Source organism: Schistocerca cancellata, chromosome 9 (assembly GCF_023864275.1).
Source record: "Schistocerca cancellata isolate TAMUIC-IGC-003103 chromosome 9, iqSchCanc2.1, whole genome shotgun sequence".
NCBI lineage: Eukaryota > Metazoa > Arthropoda > Insecta > Orthoptera > Acrididae > Schistocerca > Schistocerca cancellata.
Genome location: NC_064634.1, coordinates 209433136 through 209440268, shown reverse-complemented (window position 1 = coordinate 209440268; position 7133 = coordinate 209433136). Strand labels below are relative to the sequence as shown.

The 7133-nt window shown below is 46.4% G+C and overlaps 1 pseudogene; it reads right to left on the bottom strand.

The window, feature by feature from the left end:
- Window positions 1-5305: 5305 nt before the first annotated feature.
- LOC126102389 (5S ribosomal RNA) lies at window positions 5306-5423 on the bottom strand (annotated as a pseudogene).
- Between the last annotated feature and the right edge of the window lie 1710 nt (window positions 5424-7133).

Genomic DNA, 7133 nt, shown 5'->3' with positions numbered 1-7133 from the left:
ATCGGCGAGGACCATTCGCAACCGTCTCCATGAAGCTGGGCTACGGTCCCGCACACCGTTAGGCCGTCTTCCGCTCACGCCCCAACATCGTGCAGCCCGCCTCCAGTGGTATCGCGACAGGCGTGAATGGAGGGACGAATGGAGACGTGTCGTCTTCAGCGATGAGAGTCGCTTCTGCCTTGGTGCCAATGATGGTCGTATGCGTGTTTGGCGCCGTGCAGGTGAGCGCCACAATCAGGACTGCATACGACCGAGGCACACAGGGCCAACACCCGGCATCATGGTGTGGGGAGCGATCTCCTACACTGGCCGTACATCGTCGAGGGGACACTGAATAGTGCACGGTACATCCAAACCGTCATCGAACCCATCGTTCTACCATTCCTAGACCGGCAAGGGAACTTGCTGTTCCAACAGGACAATGCACGTCCGCATGTATCCCGTGCCACCCAACGTGCTCTAGAAGGTGTAAGTCAACTACCCTGGCCAGCAAGATCTCCGGATCTGTCCCCCATTGAGCATGTTTGGGACTGGATGAAGCGTCGTCTCACGCGGTCTGCACGTCCAGCACGAACGCTGGTCCAACTGAGGCGCCATGTGGAAATGGCATGGCAAGCCGTTCCACAGGACTACATCCAGCATCTCTACGATCGTCTCCATGGGAGAATAGCAGCCTGCGTTGCTGCGAAAGGTGGATATACACTGTACTAGTGCCGACATTGTGCATGCTCTGTTGCCTGTGTCTATGTGCCTGTGGTTCTGTCAGTGTGATCATGTGGTGTATTTGACCCCAGAAATGTGTCAATAAAGTTTCCCCTTCCTGGGACAATGAATTCACGGTGTTCTTATTTCAATTTCCAGGAGTGTACTTCCGCTGTCCAACAAACTCCCCAGACGTGAACATTATTGAGCCTATCTGTGATGCCTTGCAACATGCTGTTCGGAAGAGGTCTCCACCCGTCGTACTCTTACGTATTTATGGACAACCCTGCAAGATTCATGGTGTCATTTCCCTCCAGCACTACTTTAGACATTAGTCGAATCCACGTCACGTCGTATTGCGGCTACTCTGCGTGCTCGTGGGGGCCCTACACAACAGACAGGTGTACCAGTTTCTTGGCCCATCATTGTATTTTTATATCAATACGGCATGCATTAACAACGACAGTTTTAGATCCACTTGAAAATGACCTGGGTGTGAAGGCAGAAAAACGCCGTAGACTTAAGGTGTGTATCAACTACTGGTTAGCTGAACATACAGTTGCGAGATAACAGCACTCTCCGAATATGGAGAACTAATAATTGCGATCCAGGCAGTCACTATTTATTTCCTCTCTTTTCTGATGTAAAATGTTAAAACGTAGCCCTCGTAACTCTGTCACCTCCAGGAATACTGACCTTTGCAGCCGGAGTAGTTGAGAATGTCAGATTGTTTTCTTTCTTCTATCAGACTGCCTCCATCCTTCGGTGGAGGCAGACGGAATTAAGTTGGCTGCGTACATGCACATTGGGCGCCGGTGCTGATGGTAATGTTCTCGCCGAACCAGCTCTGGAGGACCGTGACGGAAAGCGCCAGGGGCTACCGTAAGATAAGTGTGACGCAACGTGCCAAAATGCGCCTCTCCGCGAGCCCGCACGTAGCTGATGACCTCCAAGAACGTGATCGTCTTTGCGTGCCTAACAACGCCAAGGCTGATTGCTGCGGCCGCGGACTCCGCCGGCCAGCACCTCGTCACATCGGCGCCACCTCTGTTATTACCGAGATCGATTACAGACCTCGAAGGGTGCGAAATTCATCGCCTATCTCCTCTCGAACGGTACAATAGTCACTGCCCGAGGGTTGACAAACGATTTAACTGAAGCGAACATAATAGAGAATCTTCGACCACTGTGACGAAGGCGGAACTTGAAGGCTGCTTTATCCTGCGTTCATCACTGTGATTGACTTCTGAGATTCGACTACTCCTCGCGCATACTTCAAGTAGCTGACCTTGCAATGACAGATAACGCTTGCAAACGTAACTATGCTTGTTTCGAGATTGGGATCTTCCTCTCGAACATGCAATTACTTAACATCAAATAACTTCACAAAAGTCTGTGAGATAGCGTCGTTTTTACAGTACACTTTTTGCTATGTCGACACAAAAGAAACTTGCAGATCTGTGCACTTACCAGAGTACAGTTACTAAGGAACAGACACATTATTAGATATAAATTATTCCGAACAATGATGGACAACATGAAACACACAGTACATACGTAATAGAGATGGAGTGGTAGATTTTTAACGGAAGACGGTACAGATTTCACCACATGGGAAATGAGGATAACAGACGTAAATAACGCTGACGTTCGACAAAGGTCAGACTTCCCAAATGAAGGTAAATATCGGATTCTCAGGAAGCAATATGCCCTCCTCGGGCACCAGTGCATATTTTGCACATGTTATTCATGCTGGCTACCGCACTGTTGAGTTGGGCGGATATTGTGCCATTCCTATCTCTAGACGGTTTTCAGTTCTTGCACGGTTCGGCGAGGGGTTATCCGATGTGACACGCGTCTGCTAAGAGTATCGCAGGCATGCACTACAGGTTTTAGGTCTGGGAGTATGCAGACCATTTCACACGTTTAATATCTTCTCTTTCGAATGTGTCCGACACCTGAGTGGTCCTGTGTGAGCGGATATTGTCGTCCATAAAGAGGGGGTCGGGATCTATCGCACCCCTAAACGGAGATGATCCAGAATAATTACCTTGTAATACGAGGGTCACTCCAAAAGAAATGCACACTATTTTTTTAAATCCATCTTTTATTCTACATGTTTGAAAATTTTAGTGTGTAGATACATCCTTTAGGAACAATATTTTCATTTCTCCACATAATTTCCATCCCTCTCAACTGCCTTACACCATCTTGAAACAAGCGCCTGTATACCCACACGGAAAAATTCTGGACCAACCTGTTGGAGCCACTGTTTGGCAGCGTGCACAAGGAATTCATCATCTTCAAACCTTGTTCCACGAAGAGAGTCTTTCCGTATCCCAAATAGATGATAGTCACATGGAGCCAGGTCAGGACTGTAAGGCGGGTGTTTCAGTGTTGTCCATCCGTGTTTTGTGATCGCTTCCATGGTTTTTTGACTGACATGTCACCGTGCATTGTCGTGCAACAGCAAAACATCCTGCTTTTGCCGATGTGGTCGAACACGCTTCAGTCGAGCTTGAAGTTTCTTCAGTGTCGTCACATATGCATCAGAATTTACGGTGGTTCCACTAGGCATGATGTCCACAAGCAAGAGTCCTACGGAATCGAAAAACACAGAAGCCATAACTTTTCCAGCAGAAGGTGTGGTTTTGAATATTTTTTCTTGGGCGAATTTTGCATGGTGCCACTCGATTGATTGCCTCTTCGTCTCTGGTGAAAAATGCTGGAGCCATGTCATCACCTGTCACAATTCTTCCAAGAAATTCATCTCCACCATTCTCGTACTTTTCCAAAAGTTCTCTGCATACCGTTTTTCTTGTTTCTTTGTGAGCCACTGTCAACATCCTGGAAACCCACCTGGCACAAACCTTTTTTAACGCCAACATTTTCAGTATTCGGCAAACACTTCCTTCCCCTATCCCAACGTAGCGTGACAATTCGTTCACTGTGATGCGTCTGTCAGCAGTCACCAATTCGTTCACTCTCTGCACATTGTCTGGAGTGTGTGCAGCACGAGGCCTGCTGCAGCGAGGACAATCCTCAATATTGCCTTGCCCGCTTTCACCACGTAACCTGCTTTCCCACCGACTAACTGTACTGCGATCGACAGCAGCATCTCCATACACCTTTTTCAACATCTTGCGGATGTTTCCCACTGTCTCGTTTTCACAGCCCAGGAATTCTATGACAGCACGTTGCTTCTGACGAACGTCAAGTGTAGCAGCCATCTTGAGGACATGATGTGACGGCGCCACTCACAGGAACAGGTTAAACTAAGTTTGAAAACAAGCGGGAAGGATGTATCTACACACTGTAAAACTTTCACATATGCAGAATGAAAACTGTATTTTTACAAAAATAGTATGCATGTCTTTTGGAGTGACCCTCGTACCACTTTGCTGTAACAGTAACTCGCGCAATAATAAGCAGCGGTGTTCTGTCATTAAGCATAATGTCTGCCCATACCACAACGCCTGGGCCACACCGATTGCGTTCATTAACATTTTGTGGTGTGTAACGCCTTTCCTCTCTCTCTAGACTAATTGGTGGCGATAATTACTAGACACAGTGAAGCAGGATTCGCCGGAGAACACCACTATGGACCACTGTTGTTGACTCCGACCAACATGACCCCGACACCAACGGACGACGATAGCGTCGCTGAAGTGAGTTGCATTTAATAGGCTTCCGCGAGCACAAACCAGCCTGGTTTGATCACCACGAAATCGTTCTGGCGGAGACACGTGTACCGGTAGCGACCATCTGCATGCCCTCGCATACCACTTCCACCTTCAGTGGCCTATTGTAATCGCAAGATGTCAATTTTGGACATCCGTTACTGTGACCACTGTACTGACACTTGACCGTCTTCGAGCTGTTCAGCTGCTCGCTCACGATCGTAAACACTCAAATGATGCGTTGCAAACATGTTGCCGTACCACACGGAATGTCGCACTAGCCGGATTCACAACGACTTCGTCAACCACCATACTACACGAACTGTCATATGAATACAGAGCGTTCGCGCACAGGTTCCACTGCAGCTAATACGTCCCGCCCTCTACATTTCCTTTTACTATCAGCGGTCAGGTATTTCGTAGCAGTTGTCGGTTGTTGTGTAGAAATTGACAGATGTTCCATGCCAAGCGTTAGTTGTTTCTTAGTAACTGTCAATCAGTGTATCTTCACAAGTAGGAGCCATTTGAGTCGACACGTATCTGCATTTATTCCTTACACTGCTCGAAGCATGTTTGCACGTTGTCTTCTGAATGTGCGAGAAGTGCAGCTCTTTATCATTTCCGGCTGCTAGTTCATGGCCACCGAAATGATCGATTTTGATTACGCTTATCACACAGTCTTAACACAATCTCGATTCAGTATGCCACTATATATTAAACTCCGTCCGAACAGGCCATGAAGGCCCAACGGGACCGACCGGCCGCCATGTCATCCTCAGCCCACAGGCAGCACTGGATGCGGGTATGGAGGGGCATGTGGTCAGCACACCGTCGTCCCGGTCGTTGTCAGTTTTCGCGACCGGAGCCGCTACTTCTCAGTCAAGCAGCTCCTCAGTTTGCCTCACAAGGGCTGAGTGCACCCTTGTCAACTGCGCTGGACAGACCGGATGGTTACCCATCCAAGTGCTAGCCCAGCCCGACAGCGCTTAACTTCGGTGATCTGACGGGAACCGGTGTTACCACTGCGGCAAGGCCGTTGGCTTGCCACTATATATAGTTCGTTATTATAAAGTCTTACATTTTCTGATTTATGCTAGGATGCGTATAGCCACCCTATGTTCCGTCTAACTACGGTACGAGAAGAAATCTTAACGTATGGCACATAATAAGGCACTCTTCGCCTTGCACTTTATAAAGTAGCGTTGGAGATATGTACTCTTTCTATATAATTTATTCAATGTTGAAGAATGTCAAGAATCTCTCTTTGCACTTCAGTTTATGATAAGACATATATGATGCAGGTACTTTTATGTTTTCATTTTCAGTGCGCTCTCGAGACATATCACAGCACATCGCAGTGTGTACTGAAAGAGTTGTCAATATCGTATTTATGCTACAATTTGTTTGCATAACATATTTAAAATAATATTTCTTGTGGAGCAGCGAATTCAAGGAAAGATAGACGTGCCAGAGGAGAATTTAACAACATATCAAAGGAAGCTAAGGGTTTAGCTTTCCGTCAATTTCTAGGTAATTAGACACGGACCACGAGCTTTTAATTTTTCAAGGATGGGGAAGGAAATCGACAGTGCCCTTTCAAAGGAATCATCCCAAGATTTGCATGGAGCGATACAGGGACATCATGGACAGCCTAAATTTGGATGGCTTGATACGAATTGGAATCGTCCTTCTTCCTATACGAGTCCAGTGTCCTGATCACAGCGCTACCAGGCTCGACAATAATACCGGGTGTTACTGGTATAAATGGAAATACTGAGGACAGTGTACTGAACAGCATTGCATCAGTATTTACTTCATTTACAGACTAATAGCTATAACTATTACGAGTAGTATGCTTTTAGGTCGGTTATGACCTGAAAGTACACGTGGCACAAGCTATCCATTAGCAACAGGTCATTTATTCAAGTACAGATGAGTGGATGCAAAACGGACAGTCTATACTGACAGCCTTAGTCCACTTCACGGCGGAGTTACCATGTGCAAAAAATTGCAAGGTAGTAAATTGTGATGTGTCTGTGTGAAGATTCTTAGACACAGATAGAAAATAATCAACACTCTGAAGTGAGCACCAGTTATTGCAATACCTGCACATATACCCTTAACACGCAGTATAAAGAACGATCACGGCTAGCCTAGAGAAAACATTCAGTAGTCTAGTGAGGAATTAGATATTCGAGAAACTGATATGAACGAAGGGCTGAAACATCACAATAATATCTACAAAGATCAGTTGGGAGAAATAAAAGAGCAGAATCGTATTACGAATTGCTACTTCCATGTAATAGTTAAATAGTGAATGTGATCAGCAACATTGGCCTTAAATTTTACTTAAAAAGGTTTTCTAGATTTATTGTTAGCGCTTAATTTTTATTCCCACTGTACATTACTAGCCAGTCTCCCAATACTTTACTGCTAACCTTCTCACTATTCCCATGATCTTACTTCACGGTACATTAACAAAGGCTACTTCTAAGCTGAAGAGCCAGAAAAACTGGTACACCTGTTTAATATCGTGTAGAGCCCCCTCGAGCACGCAGAAGTGCTGCAGCACGGCGTGGCATGGACTTAACTAATGTCTGAAGACTGGAGGGAATGCACACCATGAATCCTGTAGAGCTGTCCATAAATTCGTAAGCATACGAGTGGGTGGAGATCTTTTCTGAAGAGCACGTTGCAAGGCATCCCAGATAGGCTCAATAATGTTCATGTCTGGGGAATTTGGTGGCCGGC